This window comes from Rhineura floridana, chromosome 8 (genome assembly GCF_030035675.1).
Source record: "Rhineura floridana isolate rRhiFlo1 chromosome 8, rRhiFlo1.hap2, whole genome shotgun sequence".
Classification (NCBI taxonomy): Eukaryota; Metazoa; Chordata; class Lepidosauria; order Squamata; family Rhineuridae; genus Rhineura; species Rhineura floridana.
In genome coordinates, this window is record NC_084487.1 from 56,768,056 (window position 1) to 56,788,574 (window position 20,519).

Here is a 20,519-nt window from a genome sequence, read left to right on the forward strand (position 1 = left end):
ACCAGGTTTTTGGCCCCAGCACCAAGTATGATGCAAGCTAAACCATTGTGGGGCACTTAGAAAACAACAATGTCCTCTGTGCCTGAACCTGACAATAACAGATGTAAGCTGTGGCCCATGAAGGACCTCGCTTCTGGCCCATAAAGGACCTCGCCTCTGGCCCATTAAGAACCAGGTTTTCGCCCCAGCACCAAGTATGATGCAAGCTAAACCATTGTGGGGCACTTAGAAAACAACAATGTCCTCTGTGCCTGAACCTGACAATAACAGATGTAAGCTGTGGCCCATGAAGGACCTCGCTTCTGGCCCATAAAGGACCTCGCCTCTGGTCCGTAAAGAACCAGGTTTTCGCCCCAGCACCAAGTATGATGCAAGCTAAACCATTGTGGGGCACTTAGAAAACAACAATGTCCTCTGTGCCTGAACCTGACAATAACAGATGTAATTTGTGGCCCATGAAGGACCTCGCTTCTGGCCCATGAAGGATCTCGCTTCTGGCCCATAAAGAACCAGGTTTTCGCCCCAGCACCAAGTATGATGCAAGCTAAACCATTGTTGGACACTTAGAAAACAACAATGTCCTCTGTGCCTGAACCTGACAATAACAGATGTAAGCTGTGGCCCATGAAGGACCTCGCTTCTGGCCCATAAAGAACCAGGTTTTTGCCCCAGCACCAAGTATGATGCAAGCTAAACCATTGTGGGGCACTTAGGAAAAAACAATGTCCTCTGTGCCTGAACCTGACAATAACAGATGTAAGCTGTGGCCCATGAAGGACCTCGCTTCTGGCCCATAAAGGACCTCGCCTCTGGCCCATAAAGAACCAGGTTTTCGCCCCAGCACCAAGTATGATGCAAGCTAAACCATTGTGGGGCACTTAGAAAACAACAATGTTCTCTGTGCCTGAACCTGACAATAACAGAAGTAAGCTGTGGCCCATGAAGGACCTCCCTTCTGGCCCATAAAGGACCTCGCCTCTGGCCCATAAAGAACCAGGTTTTCGCCCCAGCACCAAGTATGATGCAAGCTAAACCATTGTGGGGCACTTAGAAAACAACAATGTCCTCTGTGCCTGAACCTGACAATAACAGATATAAGCTGTGGCCCATGAAGGACCTAGCTTGTGGCCCATAAAGAACCAGGTTTTCGCCCCAGCACCAAGTATGATGCAAGCTAAACCATTGTTGGACACTTAGAAAACAACAATGTCCTCTGTGCCTCAACCTGACAATAACAGATGTAAGCTGTGGCCCATGAAGGACCTCGCCTCTGGCCCATAAAGAACCAGGTTTTTGGCCCCAGCACCAAGTATGATGCAAGCTAAACCATTGTGGGGCACTTAGAAAACAACAATGTCCTCTGTGCCTGAAACCTGACAATAACAGATGTAAGCTGTGGCCCATGAAGGACCTCGCTTCTGGCCCATAAAGGACCTCGCCTCTGGCCCATAAAGAACCAGGTTTTCGCCCCAGCACCAAGTATGATGCAAGCTAAACCATTGTGGGGCACTCAGAAAACAACAATGTCCTCTGTGGCTGAACCTGACAATAACAGATGTAAGCTGTGGCTCATGAAGGACCTCGCTTCTGGCCCATAAAGGACCTCGCCTCTGGCCCATAAAGAACCAGGTTTTCGCCCCAGAACCAAGTATGATGCAAGCTAAACCATTGTTGGACACTTAGAAAACAACAATGTCCTCTGTGCCTGAACCTGACAATAACAGATGTAAGCTGTGGCCCATGAAGGACCTCGCCTCTGGCCCATAAAGAACCAGGTTTTTGGCCCCAGCACCAAGTATGATGCAAGCTAAACCATTGTGGGGCACTTAGAAAACAACAATGTCCTCTGTGCCTGAACCTGACAATAACAGATGTAAGCTGTGGCCCATGAAGGACCTCGCTTCTGGCCCATAAAGGACCTCGCCTCTGGCCCATTAAGAACCAGGTTTTCGCCCCAGCACCAAGTATGATGCAAGCTAAACCATTGTGGGGCACTTAGAAAACAACAATGTCCTCTGTGCCTGAACCTGACAATAACAGATGTAAGCTGTGGCCCATGAAGGACCTCGCTTCTGGCCCATAAAGGACCTCGCCTCTGGTCCGTAAAGAACCAGGTTTTCGCCCCAGCACCAAGTATGATGCAAGCTAAACCATTGTGGGGCACTTAGAAAACAACAATGTCCTCTGTGCCTGAACCTGACAATAACAGATGTAATTTGTGGCCCATGAAGGACCTCGCTTCTGGCCCATGAAGGACCTCGCTTCTGGCCCATAAAGAACCAGGTTTTCGCCCCAGCACCAAGTATGATGCAAGCTAAACCATTGTTGGACACTTAGAAAACAACAATGTCCTCTGTGCCTGAACCTGACAATAACAGATGTAAGCTGTGGCCCATGAAGGACCTCGCTTCTGGCCCATAAAGAACCAGGTTTTTGCCCCAGCACCAAGTATGATGCAAGCTAAACCATTGTGGGGCACTTAGGAAAAAACAATGTCCTCTGTGCCTGAACCTGACAATAACAGATGTAAGCTGTGGCCCATGAAGGACCTCGCTTCTGGCCCATAAAGGACCTCGCCTCTGGCCCATAAAGAACCAGGTTTTCGCCCCAGCACCAAGTATGATGCAAGCTAAACCATTGTGGGGCACTTAGAAAACAACAATGTCCTCTGTGCCTGAACCTGACAATAACAGAAATAAGCTGTGGCCCATGAAGGACCTCGCTTCTGGCCCATAAAGAACAAGGTTTTCGCCCCAGCACCAAGTATGATGCAAGCTAAACCATTGTTGGACACTTAGAAAACAACAATGTCCTCTGTGCCTCAACCTGACAATAACAGATGTAAGCTGTGGCCCATGAAGGACCTCGCCTCTGGCCCATAAAGAACCAGGTTTTTGGCCCCAGCACCAAGTATGATGCAAGCTAAACCATTGTGGGGCACTTAGAAAACAACAATGTCCTCTGTGTCTGAAACCTGACAATAACAGATGTAAGCTGTGGCCCATGAAGGACCTCGCTTCTGGCCCATAAAGGACCTCGCCTCTGGCCCATAAAGAACCAGGTTTTCGCCCCAGCACCAAGTATGATGCAAGCTAAACCATTGTTGGACACTTAGAAAACAACAATGTCCTCTGTGCCTGAACCTGACAATAACAGATGTAAGCTGTGGCCCATGAAGGACCTCGCTTCTGGCCCATAAAGAACCAGGTTTTTGGCCCCAGCACCAAGTATGATGCAAGCTAAACCATTGTGGGGCACTTAGAAAACAACAATGTCCTCTGTGCCTGAACCTGACAATAACAGATGTAAGCTGTGGCCCATGAAGGACCTCGCTTCTGGCCCATAAAGGACCTCGCCTCTGGCCCATAAAGAACCAGGTTTTCGCCCCAGCACCAAGTATGATGCAAGCTAAACCATTGTGGGGCACTTAGAAAACAACAATGTCCTCTGTGCCTGAACCTGACAATAACAGATGTAAGCTGTGGCCCATGAAGGACCTCGCTTCTGGCCCATAAAGGACCTCGCCTCTGCCCCATAAAGAACCAGGTTTTTGCCCCAGCACCAAGTATGATGCAAGCTAAACCATTGTGGGGCACTTAGAAAACAACAATGTCCTCTGTGCCTGAACCTGACAATAACAGATGTAAGCTGTGGCCCATGAAGGACCTCGCTTCTGGCCCATAAAGAACCAGGTTTTCGCCCCAGCACCAAGTATGATGCAAGCTAAACCATTGTAGGGCAATTAGAAAAAAACAATGTCCTCTGTGCCTGAACCTGACAATAACAGTTGTAAGCTGTGGCCCATGAAGGACCTCGCTTCAGGCCCATAAAGGACCTCGCCTCTGGCCCATAAAGAACCAGGTTTTTGCCCCAGCACCAAGTACGATGCAAGCTAAACCATTGTGGGGCACTTAGAAAACAACAATGTCCTCTGTGCCTGAACCTGACAATAACAGATGTAAGCTGTGGCCCATGAAGGACCTCCCTTCTGGCCCATATAGGACCTCGCCTCTGGCCCATAAAGAACCAGGTTTTCGCCCCAGCACCAAGTATGATGCAAGCTAAACCATTGTGGGGCACTTAGAAAACAACAATGTCCTCTGTGCCTGAACCTGACAATAACAGATATAAGCTGTGGCCCATGAAGGACCTCGCTTCTGGCCCATAAAGAACCAGGTTTTCGCCCCAGCACCAAGTATGATGCAAGCTAAACCATTGTTGGACACTTAGAAAACAACAATGTCCTCTGTGCCTGAACCTGACAATAACAGATGTAAGCTGTGGCCCATGAAGGACCTCGCCTCTGGCCGTTAAAGAACCAGGTTTTTGGCCCCAGCACCAAGTATGATGCAAGCTAAACCATTGTGGGGCACTTAGAAAACAACAATGTCCTCTGTGTCTGAACCTGACAATAACAGATGTAAGCTGTGGCCCATGAAGGACCTCGCTTCTGTCCCATAAAGGACCTCGCCTCTGGCCCATAAAGAACCAGGTTTTCGCCCCAGCACGAAGTATGATGCAAGCTAAACCATTGTGGGGCACTTAGAAAACAACAATGTCCTCTGTGCCTGAACCTGACAATAACAGAGGTAAGCTGTGGCCCATGAAGGACCTCGCTTCTGGCCCATAAAGGACCTCGCCTCTGGCCCATAAAGAACCAGGTTTTCGCCCCAGCACCAAGTATGATGCAAGCTAAACCATTGGGGGGCACTTAGAAAACAACAATGTCCTCTGTACCTGAACCTGACAATAACAGATGTAAGCTGTGGCCCATGAAGGACCTCGCTTCTGGCCCATAAAGTACCTCGCCTCTGGCCCCTAAAGAACCAGGTTTTTGCCCCAGCACCAAGTATGATGCAAGCTAAACCATTGTGGGGCACTTAGAAAACAACAATGTCCTCTGTGCCTGAACCTGACAATAACAGATGTAAGCTGTGGCCCATGAAGGACCTCGCTTCTGGCCCATAAAGGACCTCGCCTCTGGTCCGTAAAGAACCAGGTTTTCGCCCCAGCACCAAGTATGATGCAAGCTAAACCATTGTGGGGCACTTAGAAAACAACAATGTCCTCTGTGCCTGAACCTGACAATAACAGATGTAATTTGTGGCCCATGAAGGACCTCGCTTCTGGCCCATGAAGGACCTCGCTTCTGGCCCATAAAGAACCAGGTTTTCGCCCCAGCACCAAGTATGATGCAAGCTAAACCATTGTTGGACACTTAGAAAACAACAATGTCCTCTGTGCCTGAACCTGACAATAACAGATGTAAGCTGTGGCCCATGAAGGACCTCGCTTCTGGCCCATAAAGAACCAGGTTTTTGCCCCAGCACCAAGTATGATGCAAGCTAAACCATTGTGGGGCACTTAGGAAAAAACAATGTCCTCTGTGCCTGAACCTGACAATAACAGATGTAAGCTGTGGCCCATGAAGGACCTCGCCTCTGGCCCATAAAGAACCAGGTTTTCGCCCCAGCACCAAGTATGATGCAAGCTAAACCATTGTGGGGCACTTAGAAAACAACAATGTCCTCTGTGCCTGAACCTGACAATAACAGATATAAGCTGTGGCCCATGAAGGACCTCGCTTCTGGCCCATAAAGAACAAGGTTTTCGCCCCAGCACCAAGTATGATGCAAGCTAAACCATTGTTGGACACTTAGAAAACAACAATGTCCTCTGTGCCTCAACCTGACAATAACAGATGTAAGCTGTGGCCCATGAAGGACCTCGCCTCTGGCCCATAAAGAACCAGGTTTTTGGCCCCAGCACCAAGTATGATGCAAGCTAAACCATTGTGGGGCACTTAGAAAACAACAATGTCCTCTGTGTCTGAAACCTGACAATAACAGATGTAAGCTGTGGCCCATGAAGGACCTCGCTTCTGGCCCATAAAGGACCTCGCCTCTGGCCCATAAAGAACCAGGTTTTCGCCCCAGCACCAAGTATGATGCAAGCTAAACCATTGTTGGACACTTAGAAAACAACAATGTCCTCTGTGCCTGAACCTGACAATAACAGATGTAAGCTGTGGCCCATGAAGGACCTCGCTTCTGGCCCATAAAGAACCAGGTTTTTGGACCCAGCACCAAGTATGATGCAAGCTAAACCATTGTGGGGCACTTAGAAAACAACAATGTCCTCTGTGCCTGAACCTGACAATAACAGATGTAAGCTGTGGCCCATGAAGGACCTCGCTTCTGGCCCATAAAGGACCTCGCCTCTGGCCCATAAAGAACCAGGTTTTCGCCCCAGCACCAAGTATGATGCAAGCTAAACCATTGTGGGGCACTTAGAAAACAACAATGTCCTCTGTGCCTGAACCTGACAATAACAGATGTAAGCTGTGGCCCATGAAGGACCTCGCTTCTGGCCCATAAAGGACCTCGCCTCTGCCCCATAAAGAACCAGGTTTTTGCCCCAGCACCAAGTATGATGCAAGCTAAACCATTGTGGGGCACTTAGAAAACAACAATGTCCTCTGTGCCTGAACCTGACAATAACAGATGTAAGCTGTGGCCCATGAAGGACCTCGCTTCTGGCCCATAAAGAACCAGGTTTTCGCCCCAGCACCAAGTATGATGCAAGCTAAACCATTGTGGGGCACTTAGAAAAAAACAATGTCCTCTGTGCCTGAACCTGACAATAACAGTTGTAAGCTGTGGCCCATGAAGGACCTCGCTTCAGGCCCATAAAGGACCTCGCCTCTGGCCCATAAAGAACCAGGTTTTTGCCCCAGCACCAAGTACGATGCAAGCTAAACCATTGTGGGGCACTTAGAAAACAACAATGTCCTCTGTGCCTGAACCTGACAATAACAGATGTAAGCTGTGGCCCATGAAGGACCTCCCTTCTGGCCCATATAGGACCTCGCCTCTGGCCCATAAAGAACCAGGTTTTCGCCCCAGCACCAAGTATGATGCAAGCTAAACCATTGTGGGGCACTTAGAAAACAACAATGTCCTCTGTGCCTGAACCTGACAATAACAGATATAAGCTGTGGCCCATGAAGGACCTCGCTTCTGGCCCATAAAGAACCAGGTTTTCGCCCCAGCACCAAGTATGATGCAAGCTAAACCATTGTTGGACACTTAGAAAACAACAATGTCCTCTGTGCCTGAACCTGACAATAACAGATGTAAGCTGTGGCCCATGAAGGACCTCGCCTCTGGCCGTTAAAGAACCAGGTTTTTGGCCCCAGCACCAAGTATGATGCAAGCTAAACCATTGTGGGGCACTTAGAAAACAACAATGTCCTCTGTGTCTGAACCTGACAATAACAGATGTAAGCTGTGGCCCATGAAGGACCTCGCTTCTGTCCCATAAAGGACCTCGCCTCTGGCCCATAAAGAACCAGGTTTTCGCCCCAGCACGAAGTATGATGCAAGCTAAACCATTGTGGGGCACTAAGAAAACAACAATGTCCTCTGTGCCTGAACCTGACAATAACAGAGGTAAGCTGTGGCCCATGAAGGACCTCGCTTCTGGCCCATAAAGGACCTCGCCTCTGGCCCATAAAGAACCAGGTTTTCGCCCCAGCACCAAGTATGATGCAAGCTAAACCATTGGGGGGCACTTAGAAAACAACAATGTCCTCTGTACCTGAACCTGACAATAACAGATGTAAGCTGTGGCCCATGAAGGACCTCGCTTCTGGCCCATAAAGTACCTCGCCTCTGGCCCCTAAAGAACCAGGTTTTTGCCCCAGCACCAAGTATGATGCAAGCTAAACCATTGTGGGGCACTTAGAAAACAACAATGTCCTCTGCGCCTGAACCTGACAATAACAGATATAAGCTGTGGCCCATGAAGGACCTCGCTTCTGGCCCATAAAGAACCAGGTTTTCGCCCCAGAACCAAGTATGATGCAAACTAAACCATTGTGGGGCACTTAGAAAACAACAATGTCCTCTGTGCCTGAACCTGACAATAACAGATATAAGCTGTGGCCCATGAAAGACCTCGCTTCTGGCCCATAAAGAACCAGGTTTTCGCCCCAGCACCAAGTATGATGCAAGCTAAACCATTGTGGGGCACTTAGAAAACAACAATATCCCCTGCGCCTGAACCTGAGAATAACAGATGTAAGCTGTGGCCCATGAAGGAGCTCGGTTCTGGCCCATAAAGACCTCGCCTCTGGCCCATGAAGAACCAGGTTTACTCCCAAGCACCAAGTATGATGCAAGCTAAACCATTGTGGGGCACTCAGAAAACAACAATGTCCTCTGTGCCTGAACCAGACAATAACAGATGTAAGCTGTGGCCCATGAAGGACCTCGCTTCTGGCCCATAAAGGACCTCACCTCTGGCCCATAAAGTACCAGGTTATAACCACAGCACCAACTATGATGCAAGCTAAACCATTGTGGGGCACTTAGAAAACAACAATGTCCTCTGTGCCTGAACCTGACAATAACAGATGTAAGGTGTGGCCCATGAAGGACCTCGCTTCTGGCCCATAAAGAACCAGGTTTTCGCCCCAGCACCAAGTATGATGCAAGCTAAACCATTGTGGGGCCCTTGGAAAAAAACAATGTACTTTGTACCTGAACCTCACAATAACAGATGTAAGCTGTGGCTCATGAAGGACCTCGCTTCTGGCCCATAAAGAACCAGGTTTTCACCGCCGCACCAAGTATGATGCAAGCTAAACCATTGTGGGGCCCTTGGAAAAAAACAATGTACTTTGTACCTGAACCTCACAATAACAGATGTAAGCTGTGGCCCATGAAGGACCTCGCTTCTGGCCCATAAAGGACCTCGCCTCTGGCCCATAAAGAACCAGGTTTTTGGCCCCAGCACCAAGTATGATGCAAGCTAAACCATTGTGGGGCACTTAGAAAACAACAATGTCCTTTGTACCTGAACCTCACAATAACAGATGTAAGCTGTGGCCCATGAAGGACCTCGCTTCTGGCCCATAAAGGACCTCGCCTCTGGCCCATAAAGAACCAGGTTTTCGCCCCAGCACCAAGTATGATGCAAGCTAAACCATTGTGGGGCACTTAGAAAAAAACAATGTCCTCTGTACCTGAACCTGACAATAACAGATGTGAGCTGTGGCCCATGAAGGACCTGGCTTCTGGCCCATAAAGGACCTCGCCTCTGGCCCATAAAGAACCAGGTTTTCGCCCCAGCACCAAGTATGATGCAAGCTAAACTATTGTGGGGCACTTAGAAAAGAACAATGTCATTTGTACCTGAACCTCACAATAACAGATGTAAGCTGTGGCCCATGAAGGACCTCGCTTCTGGCCCATAAAGAAACAGGTTTTCACCCCCGCACCAAGTATGATGCAAGCTAAACCATTGTTGGACACTTAGAAAACAACAATGTCCTCTGTGCCTGAACCTGACAATAACACATGTAAGCTGTGGCCCATGAAGGACCTCGCTTCTGGCCCATAAAGAACCAGGTTTTCGCCCCAGCACCAAGTATGATGCAAGCTAAACCATTGTGGGGCACTTAGAAAACAACAATGTCCTCTGTGCCTGAACCTGACAATAACAGATGCAAGCTGTGGCCATTAAGGACCTCGCTTCGGGCCCATAAAGGACCTCGCCTCTGGCCCATAAAGAACCAGGTTTTTGGCCCCAGCACCAAGTATGATGCAAGCTAAACCATTGTGGGGCACTTAGAAAACAACAATGTCCTCTGTGCCTGAACCTGACAATAACAGAAGTAAGCTCTGGCCCATGAAGGACCTCGCTTCTGGCCCATAAAGGACCTCGCCTCTGGCCCATAAAGAACCAGGTTTTCGCCCCAGCACCAAGTATGATGCAAGCTAAACCATTGTGGGGCACTTAGAAAACAACAATGTCCTCTGCGCCTGAACCTGACAATAACAGATATAAGCTGTGGCCGATGAAGGACCTCGCTTCTGGCCCATAAAGAACCAGGTTTTCGCCCCAGAACCAAGTATGATGCAAACTAAACCATTGTGGGGCACTTAGAAAACAACAATGTCCTCTGTGCCTGAACTTGACAATAACAGATGTAAGCAGTGGCCCATGAAAGACCTCGCTTCTGGCCCATAAAGAACCAGGTTTTCGCCCCAGCACCAAGTATGATGCAAGCTAAACCATTGTGGGGCACTTAGAAAACAACAATATCCCCTGCGCCTGAACCTGAGAATAACAGATGTAAGCTGTGGCCCATGAAGGACCTCGCTTCTGGCCCATAAAGACCTCGCCTCTGGCCCATGAAGAACCAGGTTTCCTCCCAAGCACCAAGTATGATGGAAGCTAAACCATTGTGGGGCACTCAGAAAACAACAATGTCCTCTGTGCCTGAACCAGACAATAACAGATGTAAGCTGTGGCCCATGAAGGACCTCGCTTCTGGCCCATAAAGGACCTCGCCTCTGGCCCATAAAGTACCAGGTTATAACCACAGCACCAACTATGATGCAAGCTAAACCATTGTGGGGCACTTAGAAAACAACAATGTCCTCTGAGCCTGAACCTGACAATAACAGATGTAAGCTGTGGCCCATGAAGGACCTCGCTTCTGGCCCATAAAGGACCTCGCCTCTGGCCCATAAAGAACCAGGTTTTCGCCCCAGCACCAAGTATGATGCAAGCTAAACCATTGTGGGGCACTCAGAAAACAACAATGTCCTCTGTGGCTGAACCTGACAATAACAGATGTAAGCTGTGGCTCATGAAGGACCTCGCTTCTGGCCCATAAAGGACCTCGCCTCTGGCCCATAAAGAACCAGGTTTTCGCCCCAGCACCAAGTATGATGCAAGCTAAACCATTGTTGGACACTTAGAAAACAACAATGTCCTCTGTGCCTGAACCTGACAATAACAGATGTAAGCTGTGGCCCATGAAGGACCTCGCTTCTGGCCCATAAAGGACCTCGCCTCTGGCCCATAAAGAACCAGGTTTTTGCCCCAGCACCAAGTATGATGCAAGCTAAACCATTGTGGGGCACTTAGAAAACAACAATGTCCTCTGTGCCTGAACCTGACAATAACAGATGTAAGCTGTGGCCCATGAAGGACCTCGCTTCTGGCCCATAAAGGACCTCGCCTCTGGCCCATAAAGAACCAGGTTTTTGCCCCAGCACCAAGTATGATGCAAGCTAAACCATTGTGGGGCACTTAGAAAACAACAATGTCCTCTGTAGCTGAACCTGACAATAACAGATGTAAGCTGTGACCCATGAAGGACCTCGCTTCTGGCCCATAAAGGACCTCGCCTCTGGCCCATAAAGAACCAGGTTTTTGCCCCAGCACCAAGCATGATGCAAGCTAAACCATTGTGGGGCACTTAGAAAACAACAATGTAATCTGTGCCTGAACCTGACAATAACAGATATAAGCTGCGGCCCATGAAGGACCTCGCTTCTGGCCCATAAAGAACCAGGTTTTCGCCCCAGCACCAAGTATGATGCAAGCTAAACCATTGTTGGACACTTAGAAAACAACAATGTCCTCTGTGCCTGAACCTGACAATAACAGATGTAAGCTGTGGCCCATGAAGGACCTCACTTCTGGCCCATAAACAACCAGGTTTTCGCCCCAGCACCAAGTATGATGCAAGCTAAACCATTGTGGGGCACTTAGAAAAAAACAATGTCCTCTGTGCCTGAACCTGACAATAACAGATGTAAGCTGTGGCCCATGAAGGACCTTGCTTCAGGCCCATAAAGGACCTCGCCTCTGGCCCATAAAGAACCAGGTTTTCGCCCCAGCACCAAGTACGATGCAAGCTAAACCATTGTGGGGCACTTAGAAAACAACAATGTCCTCTGTGCCTGAACCTGACAATAACAGATGTAAGCTGTGGCCCATGAAGGACCTCCCTTCTGGCCCATAAAGGACCTCGCCTCTGGCCCATAAAGAACCAGGTTTTCGCCCCAGCACCAAGTATGATGCAAGCTAAACCATTGTGGGGCACATAGAAAACAACAATGTCCTCTGTGCCTGAACCTGACAATAACAGATATAAGCTGTGGCCCATGAAGGATCTCGCTTCTGGCCCATAAAGAACCAGGTTTTCGCCCCAGCACCAAGTATGATGCAAGCTAAACCATTGTTGGACACTTAGAAAAAAACAATGTCCTCTGTGCCTGAACCTGACAATAACAGATGTAAGCTGTGGCCCATGAAGGACCTCGCTTTTGGCCCATAAAGAACCAGGTTTTCACCGCCGCACCAAGTATGATGCAAGCTAAACCATTGTTGGACACTTAGAAAACAACAATGTCCTCTGTGCCTGAACCTGACAATAACAGATGTAAGCTGTGGCCCATGAAGGACCTCGGTTCTGGCACATAAAGAACCAGGTTTTCGCCCCAGCACCAAGTATGATGCAAGCTAAACCATTGTGGGGCACTTAGAAAACTACAATGTCCTCTGTGCCTGAACTTGACAATAACAGATGTAAGCTGTGGCCCATGAAGGACCTCGCTTCTGGCCCATAAAGGACCTCGCCTCTGGCCCGTAAAGAACCAGGTTTTCGCCCCAGCACCAAGTATGATGCAAGCTAAACCATTGTGGGGCACTTAGAAAACAACAATGTCCTCTGTGCCTGAACCTGACAATAACAGATGTAAGCTGTGGCCCATGAAGGACCTCGCTTCTGGCCCATGAAGGACCTCGCTTCTGGCCCATAAAGAACCAGGTTTTCGCCCCAGCACCAAGTATGATGCAAGCTAAACCATTGTTGGACACTTAGAAAACAACAATATCCTCTGTGCCTGAACCTGACAATAACAGATGTAAGCTGTGGCCCATGAAGGACCTCGCTTCTAGCCCATAAAGAACCAGGTTTTCGCCCCAGCACCAAGTATGATGCAAGCTAAACCATTGTGGGGCACTTAGAAAAAAACAATGTCCTCTGTGCCTGAACCTGACAATAACTGATGTAAGCTGTGGCCCATGAAGGACCTCGCTTCTGGCCCATAAAGGACATCGCCTCTGGCCCATAAAGAACCAGGTTTTCGCCCCAGCACCAAGTATGATGCAAGCTAAACCATTGTGGGGCACTTAGAAAACAACAATGTCCTGTGTGCCTGAACCTGACAATAACAGATGTAAGCTGTGGCCCATGAAGGACCTCACTTCTGGCCCATAAAGGACCTCGCCTCTGGCCCATAAAGAACCAGGTTTTCGCCCCAGCACCAAGTATGATGCAAGCTAAACCATTGTTGGACACTTAGAAAACAACAATGTTCTCTGTGCCTGAACCTGACAATAACAGATGTAAGCTGTGGCCCATGAAGGACCTCGCTTCTGGCCCATAAAGAACCAGGTTTTCGCCCCAGCACCAAGTATGATGCAAGCTAAACCATTGTGGGGCACTTAGAAAAAAACAATGTCCTCTGTGCCTGAACCTGACAATAACAGATGTAAGCTGTGGCCCATGAAGGACCTCGCTTCAGGCCCATAAAGGACCTCGCTTCTGGCCCATAAAGAACCAGGTTTTCGCCCCAGCACCAAGTACGATGCAAGCTAAACCATTGTGGGGCACTTAGAAAACAACAATGTCCTCTGTGCCTGAACCTGACAATAACAGATGTAAGCTGTGGCCCATGAAGGACCTCCCTTCTGGCCCATAAAGGACCTCGCCTCTGGCCCATAAAGAACCAGGTTTTCGCCCCAGCACCAAGTATGATGCAAGCTAAACCATTGTGGGGCACTTAGAAAAAAACAATGTCCTCTGTGCCTGAACCTGACAATAACAGATGTAAGCTGTGGCCCATGAAGGACTTCGCTTCTGGCCCATAAAGAACGAGGTTTTCACCGCCGCACCAAGTATGATGCAAGCTAAACCATTGTTGGACACTTAGAAAACAACAATGTCCTCTGTGCCTGAACCTGACAATAACAGATGTAAGCTGTGACCCATGAAGGACCTCGCCTCTGGCCCATAAAGAACCAGGTTTTCGCCCCAGCACCAAGTATGATGCAAGCTAAACCATTGTGGGGCACTTAGAAAACAACAATATCCCCTGCGCCTGAACCTGAGAATAACAGATGTAAGCTGTGGCCCATGAAGGACCTCGGTTCTGGCCCATAAAGACCTCGCCTCTGGCCCATGAAGAACCAGGTTTCCTCCCAAGCACCAAGTATGATGCAAGCTAAACCATTGTGGGGCACTCAGAAAACAACAATGTCCTCTGTGCCTGAACCAGACAATAACAGATGTAAGCTGTGGCCCATGAAGGACCTCGCTTCTGGCCCATAAAGGACCTCGCCTCTGGCCCATAAAGTACCAGGTTATAACCACAGCACCAACTATGATGGAAGCTAAACCATTGTGGGGTACTTAGAAAACAACAATGTCCTCTGTGCCTGAACCTGACAATAACAGATGTAAGCTGTGGCCCATGAAGGACCTCGCTTCTGGCCCATAAAGGACCTCGCCTCTGGCCCATAAAGAACCAGGTTTTCGCCCCAGCACCAAGTATGATGCAAGCTAAACCATTGTGGGGCACTTAGAAAAAAACAATGTCCTCTGTGCCTCAACCTGACAATAACAGATGTAAGCTGTGGCCCATGAAGGACCTCGCTTATGGCCCATAAAGAACCAGGTTTTCGCCCCAGCACCAAGTATGATGCAAGCTAAACCATTGTGGGGCACTTAGAAAACAACAATGTCCTCTGAGCCTGAACCTGACAATAACAGATGAAAGCTGTGGCCCATGAAGGACCTTGCTTCTGGCCCATAAAGGACCTCGCCTCTGGCCCATAAAGAACCAGGTTTTCGCCCCAGCACCAAGTATGATGCAAGCTAAACCATTGTGCGGCACTCAGAAAACAACAATGTCCTCTGTGGCTGAACCTGACAATAACAGATGTAAGCTGTGGCTCATGAAGGACCTCGCTTCTGGCCCATAAAGGACCTCGCCTCTGGCCCATAGAGAACCAGGTTTTCGCCCCAGCACCAAGTATGATGCAAGCTAAACCATTGTTGGACACTTAGAAAACAACAATGTCCTCTGTGCCTGAACCTGACAATAACAGATGTAAGCTGTGGCCCATGAAGGACCTCGCCTCTGGCCCATAAAGAACCAGGTTTTTGGCCCCAGCACAAAGTATGGTGCAAGCTAAACCATTGTGGGGCACTTAGAAAACAACAATGTCCTCTGTGCCTGAACCTGACAATAACAGATGTAAGCTGTGGCCCATGAAGGACCTCGCTTCTGGCCCATAAAGGACCTCGCCTCTGGCCCATAAAGAACCAGGTTTTTGCCCCAGCACCAAGTATGATGCAAGCTAAACCATTGTGGGGCACTTAGAAAACAACAATGTCCTCTGTGCCTGAACCTGACAATAACAGATGTAAGCTGTGGCCCATGAAGGACCTCGCTTCTGGCCCATAAAGGACCTCGCCTCTGGCCCATAAAGAACCAGGTTTTTGCCCCAGCACCAAGTATGATGCAAGCTAAACCATTGTTGGACACTTAGAAAACAACAATGTCCTCTGTGCCTGAACCTGACAATAACAGATGTAAGCTGTGGCCCATGAAGGACCTCGCTTCTGGCCCATAAAGAACCAGGTTTTCGCACCAGCACCAAGTATGATGCAAGCTAAACCATTGTGGGGCACTTAGAAAACTACAATGTCCTCTGTGCCTGAACTTGACAATAACAGATGTAAGCTGTGGCCCATGAAGGACCTCGCTTCTGGCCCATAAAGGACCTCGCCTCTGGCCCATAAAGAACCAGGTTTTTGGCCCCAGCACCAAGTATGATGCAAGCTAAACCATTGTGGGGCACTTAGAAAACAACAATGTCCTTTGTACCTGAACCTCACAACAACAGATGTAAGCTGTGGCCCATGAAGGACCTCGCTTCTGTCCCATAAAGGACCTCGCCTCTGGCCCATAAAGAACCAGGTTTTCGCCCCAGCACCAAGTATGAGGCAAGCTAAACCATTGTGGGGCACTTAGAAAAAAACAATGTCCTCTGTACCTGAACCTGACAATAACAGATGTGAGCTGTGGCCCATGAAGGACCTCGGTTCTGGCCCATAAAGGACCTCGCCTCTGGCCCGTAAAGAACCACGTTTTCGCCCCAGCACCAAGTATGATGCAAGCTAAACCATTGTGGGGCACTTAGAAAACAACAATGTCCTCTGTGCCTGAACCTGACAATAACAGATGTAAGCTGTGGCCCATGAAGGACCTCGCTTCTGGCCCATGAAGGACCTCGCTTCTGGCCCATAAAGAACCAGGTTTTCGACCCAGCACCAAGTATGATGCAAGCTAAACCATTGTTGGACACTTAGAAAACAACAATATCCTCTGTGCCTGAACCTGACAATAACAGATGTAAGCTGTGGCCCATGAAGGACCTCGCTTCTGGCCCATAAAGAACCAGGTTTTCGCCCCAGCACCAAGTATGATGCAAGCTAAACCATTGTGGGGCACTTAGAAAAAAACAATGTCCTCTGTGCCTGAACCTGACAATAACTGATGTAACCTGTGGCCCATGAAGGACCTCGCTTCTGGCCCATAAAGGATATCGCCTCTGGCCCATAAAGAACCAGGTTTTCGCCCCAGCACCAAGTATGATGCAAGCTAAACCATTGTGGGGCACTTAGAAAACAACAATGTCCTCTGTGCCTGAACCTGACAATAACAGATGTAAGCTGTGGCCCATGAAGGACCTCCCTTCTGGCCCATAAAGGACCTCGCTTCTGGCCCATAAAGAACCAGGTTTTCACCGCCGCAGCAAGTATGATGCAAGCTAAACCATTGTTGGACACTTAGAAAACAACAATGTTCTCTGTGCCTGAACCTGACAATAACAGATGTAAGCTGTGGCCCATGAAGGACCTCGCTCCTGGCCCATAAAGAACCAGGTTTTCGCCCCAGCACCAAGTATGATGCAAGCTAAACCATTGTGGGGCACTTAGAAAACTACAATGTCCTCTGTGCCTGAACCTGACAATAACAGATGTAAGCTGTGGCCCATGAAGGACCTCGCTTCAGGCCCATAAAGGACCTCGCCTCTGGCCCATAAAGAACCAGGTTTTTGGCCCCAGCACCAAGTATGATGCAAGCTAAACCATTGTGGGGCACTTAGAAAACAACAATGTGCTTTGTACCTGAACCTCACAATAACAGATGTAAGCTGTGGCCCATGAAGGACCTCGCTTCTGGCCCATAAAGGACCTCGCCTCTGGCCCATAAAGAACCAGGTTTTCGCCCCAGCACCAAATATGATGCAAGCTAAACCATTGTGGGGCACTTAGAAAAAAACAATGTCCTCTGTACCTGAACCTGACAATAACAGATGTGAGCTGTGGCCCATGAAGGACCTGGCTTCTGGCCCATAAAGGACCTCGCCTCTGGCCCATAAAGAACCAGGTTTTCGCCCCAGCACCAAGTATGATGCAAGCTAAACTATTGTGGGGCACTTAGAAAAGAACAATGTCATTTGTACCTGAACCTCACAATAACAGATGTAAGCTGTGGCCCATGAAGGACCTCGCTTCTGGCCCATAAAGAACCAGGTTTTCACCCCCGCACCAAGTATGATGCAAGCTAAACCATTGTGGGGCACTTAGAAAACAACAATGTCCTCTGTGCCTGAACCTGACAATAACAGAAGTAAGCTCTGGCCCATGAAGGACCTCGCTTCTGGCCCATAAAGGACCTCGCCTCTGGCCCATAAAGAACCAGGTTTTCGCCCCAGCACCAAGTATGATGCAAGCTAAACCATTGTGGGGCACTTAGAAAACAACATTGTCCTCTGCGCCTGAACCTGACAATAACAGATATAAGCTGTGGCCGATGAAGGACCTCGCTTATGGCCCATAAAGAACCAGGTTTTCGCCCCAGAACCAAGTATGATGCAAACTAAACCATTGTGGGGCACTTAGAAAACAACAATGTCCTCTGTGCCTGAACCTGACAATAACAGATGTAAGCAGTGGCCCATGAAAGACCTCGCTTCTGGCCCATAAAGAACCAGGTTTTCGCCCCAGCACCAAGTATGATGCAAGCTAAACCATTGTGGGGCACTTAGAAAACAACAATATCCCCTGCGCCTGAACCTGAGAATAACAGATGTAAGCTGTGGCCCATGAAGGACCTCGCTTCTGGCCCATAAAGACCTCGCCTCTGGCCCATGAAGAACCAGGTTTCCTCCCAAGCACCAAGTATGATGGAAGCTAAACCATTGTGGGGCACTCAGAAAACAACAATGTCCTCTGTGCCTGAACCAGACAATAACAGATGTAAGCTGTGGCCCATGAAGGACCTCGCTTCTGGCCCATAAAGGACCTCGCCTCTGGCCCATGAAGTACCAGGTTATAACCACAGCACCAACTATGATGCAAGCTAAACCATTGTGGGGCACTTAGAAAACAACAATGTCCTCTGAGCCTGAACCTGACAATAACAGATGTAAGCTGTGGCCCATGAAGGACCTCGCTTCTGGCCCATAAAGGACCTCGCCTCTGGCCCATAAAGAACCAGGTTTTCGCCCCAGCACCAAGTATGATGCAAGCTAAACCATTGTGGGGCACTCAGAAAACAACAATGTCCTCTGTGGCTGAACCTGAGAATAACAGATGTAAGCTGTGGCTCATGAAGGACCTCGCTTCTGGCCCATAAAGGACCTCGCCTCTGGCCCATAAAGAACCAGGTTTTTGCCCCAGCACCAAGTATGATGCAAGCTAAACCATTGTTGGACACTTAGAAAACAACAATGTCCTCTGTGCCTGAACCTGACAATAAGAGATGTAAGCTGTGGCCCATGAAGGACCTCGCCTCTGGCCCATAAAGAACCAGGTTTTTGGCCCCAGCACAAAGTATGATGCAAGCTAAACCATTGTGGGGCACTTAGAAAACAACAATGTCCTCTGTGCCTGAACCTGACAATAACAGATGTAAGCTGTGGCCCATGAAGGACCTCGCTTCTGGCCCATAAAGGACCTCGCCTCTGGCCCATAAAGAACCAGGTTTTTGCCCCAGCACCAAGTATGATGCAAGCTAAACCATTGTGGGGCACTTAGAAAACAACAATGTCCTCTGTGCCTGAACCTGACAATAACAGATGTAAGCTGTGGCCCATGAAGGACCTCGCTTCTGGCCCATAAAGGACCTCGCCTCTGGCCCATAAAGAACCAGGTTTTTGCCCCAGCACCAAGTATGATGCAAGCTAAACCATTGTGGGGCACTTAGAAAACAACAATGTCCTCTGTGCCTGAACCTGACAATAACAGATGTAAGCTGTGGCCCATGAAGGACCTCGCTTCTGGCCCATAAAGGACCTCGCCTCTGGCCCATAAAGAAACAGGTTTTTGCCCCAGCACCAAGCATGATGCAAGCTAAACCACTGTGGGGCACTTAGAAAACAACAATGTAATCTGTGCCTGAACCTGACAATAACAGATATAAGCTGCGGCCCATGAAGGACCTAGCTTCTGGCCCATAAAGAACCAGGTTTTCGCCCCAGCACCAAGTATGATGCAAGCTAAACCATTGTTGGACACTTAGAAAACAACAATGTCCTCTGTGCCTGAACCTGACAATAACAGATGTAAGCTGTGGCCCATGAAGGACCTCACTTCTGGCCCATAAACAACCAGGTTTTCGCCCCAGCACCAAGTATGATGCAAGCTAAACCATTGTGGGGCACTTAGAAAAAAACAATGTCCTCTGTGCCTGAACCTGACAATAACAGATGTAAGCTGTGGCCCATGAAGGACCTCGCTTCAGGCCCATAAAGGACCTCGCCTCTGGCCCATAAAGAACCAGGTTTTCGCCCCAGCACCAAGTACGATGCAAGCTAAACCATTGTGGGGAACTTCGAAAACTACAATGTCCTCTGTGCCTGAACCTGACAATAACAGATGTAAGCTGTGGCCCATGAAGGACCTCGCTTCTGGCCCATAAAGGACCTCGCCTCTGGCCCATAAAGAACCAGGTTTTTGGCCCCAGCACCAAGTATGATGCAAGCTAAACCATTGTGGGGCACTTAGAAAACAACAATGTCCTTTGTACCTGAACCTCACAATAACAGATGTAAGCTGTGGCCCATGAAGGACCTCGCTTCTGGCCCATAAAGGACCTCGCCTCTGGCCCATAAAGAACCAGGTTTTCGCCCCAGCACCAAGTATGATGCAAGCTAAACCATTGTGGGGCACTTAGAAAAAAACAATGTCCTCTGTACCTGAACCTGACAATAACAGATGTGAGCTGTGGCCCATGAAGGAGCTGGCTTCTGGCCCATAAAGGACCTCGCCTATGGCCCACAAAGAACCAGGTTTTCGCCCCAGCACCAAGTATGATGCAAGCTAAACTACTGTGGGGCACTTAGAAAAGAACAATGTCATTTGTACCTGAACCTCACAATAACAGATGTAAGCTGTGGCCCATGAAGGACCTCGCTTCTGGCCCATAAAGAACCAGGTTTTCACCCCCGCACCAAGTATGATGCAAGCTAAACCATTGTTGGACACTTAGAAAACAACAATGTCCTCTGTGCCTGAACCTGACAATAACACATGTAAGCTGTGGCCCATGAAGGACCTCGCTTCTGGCCCATAAAGA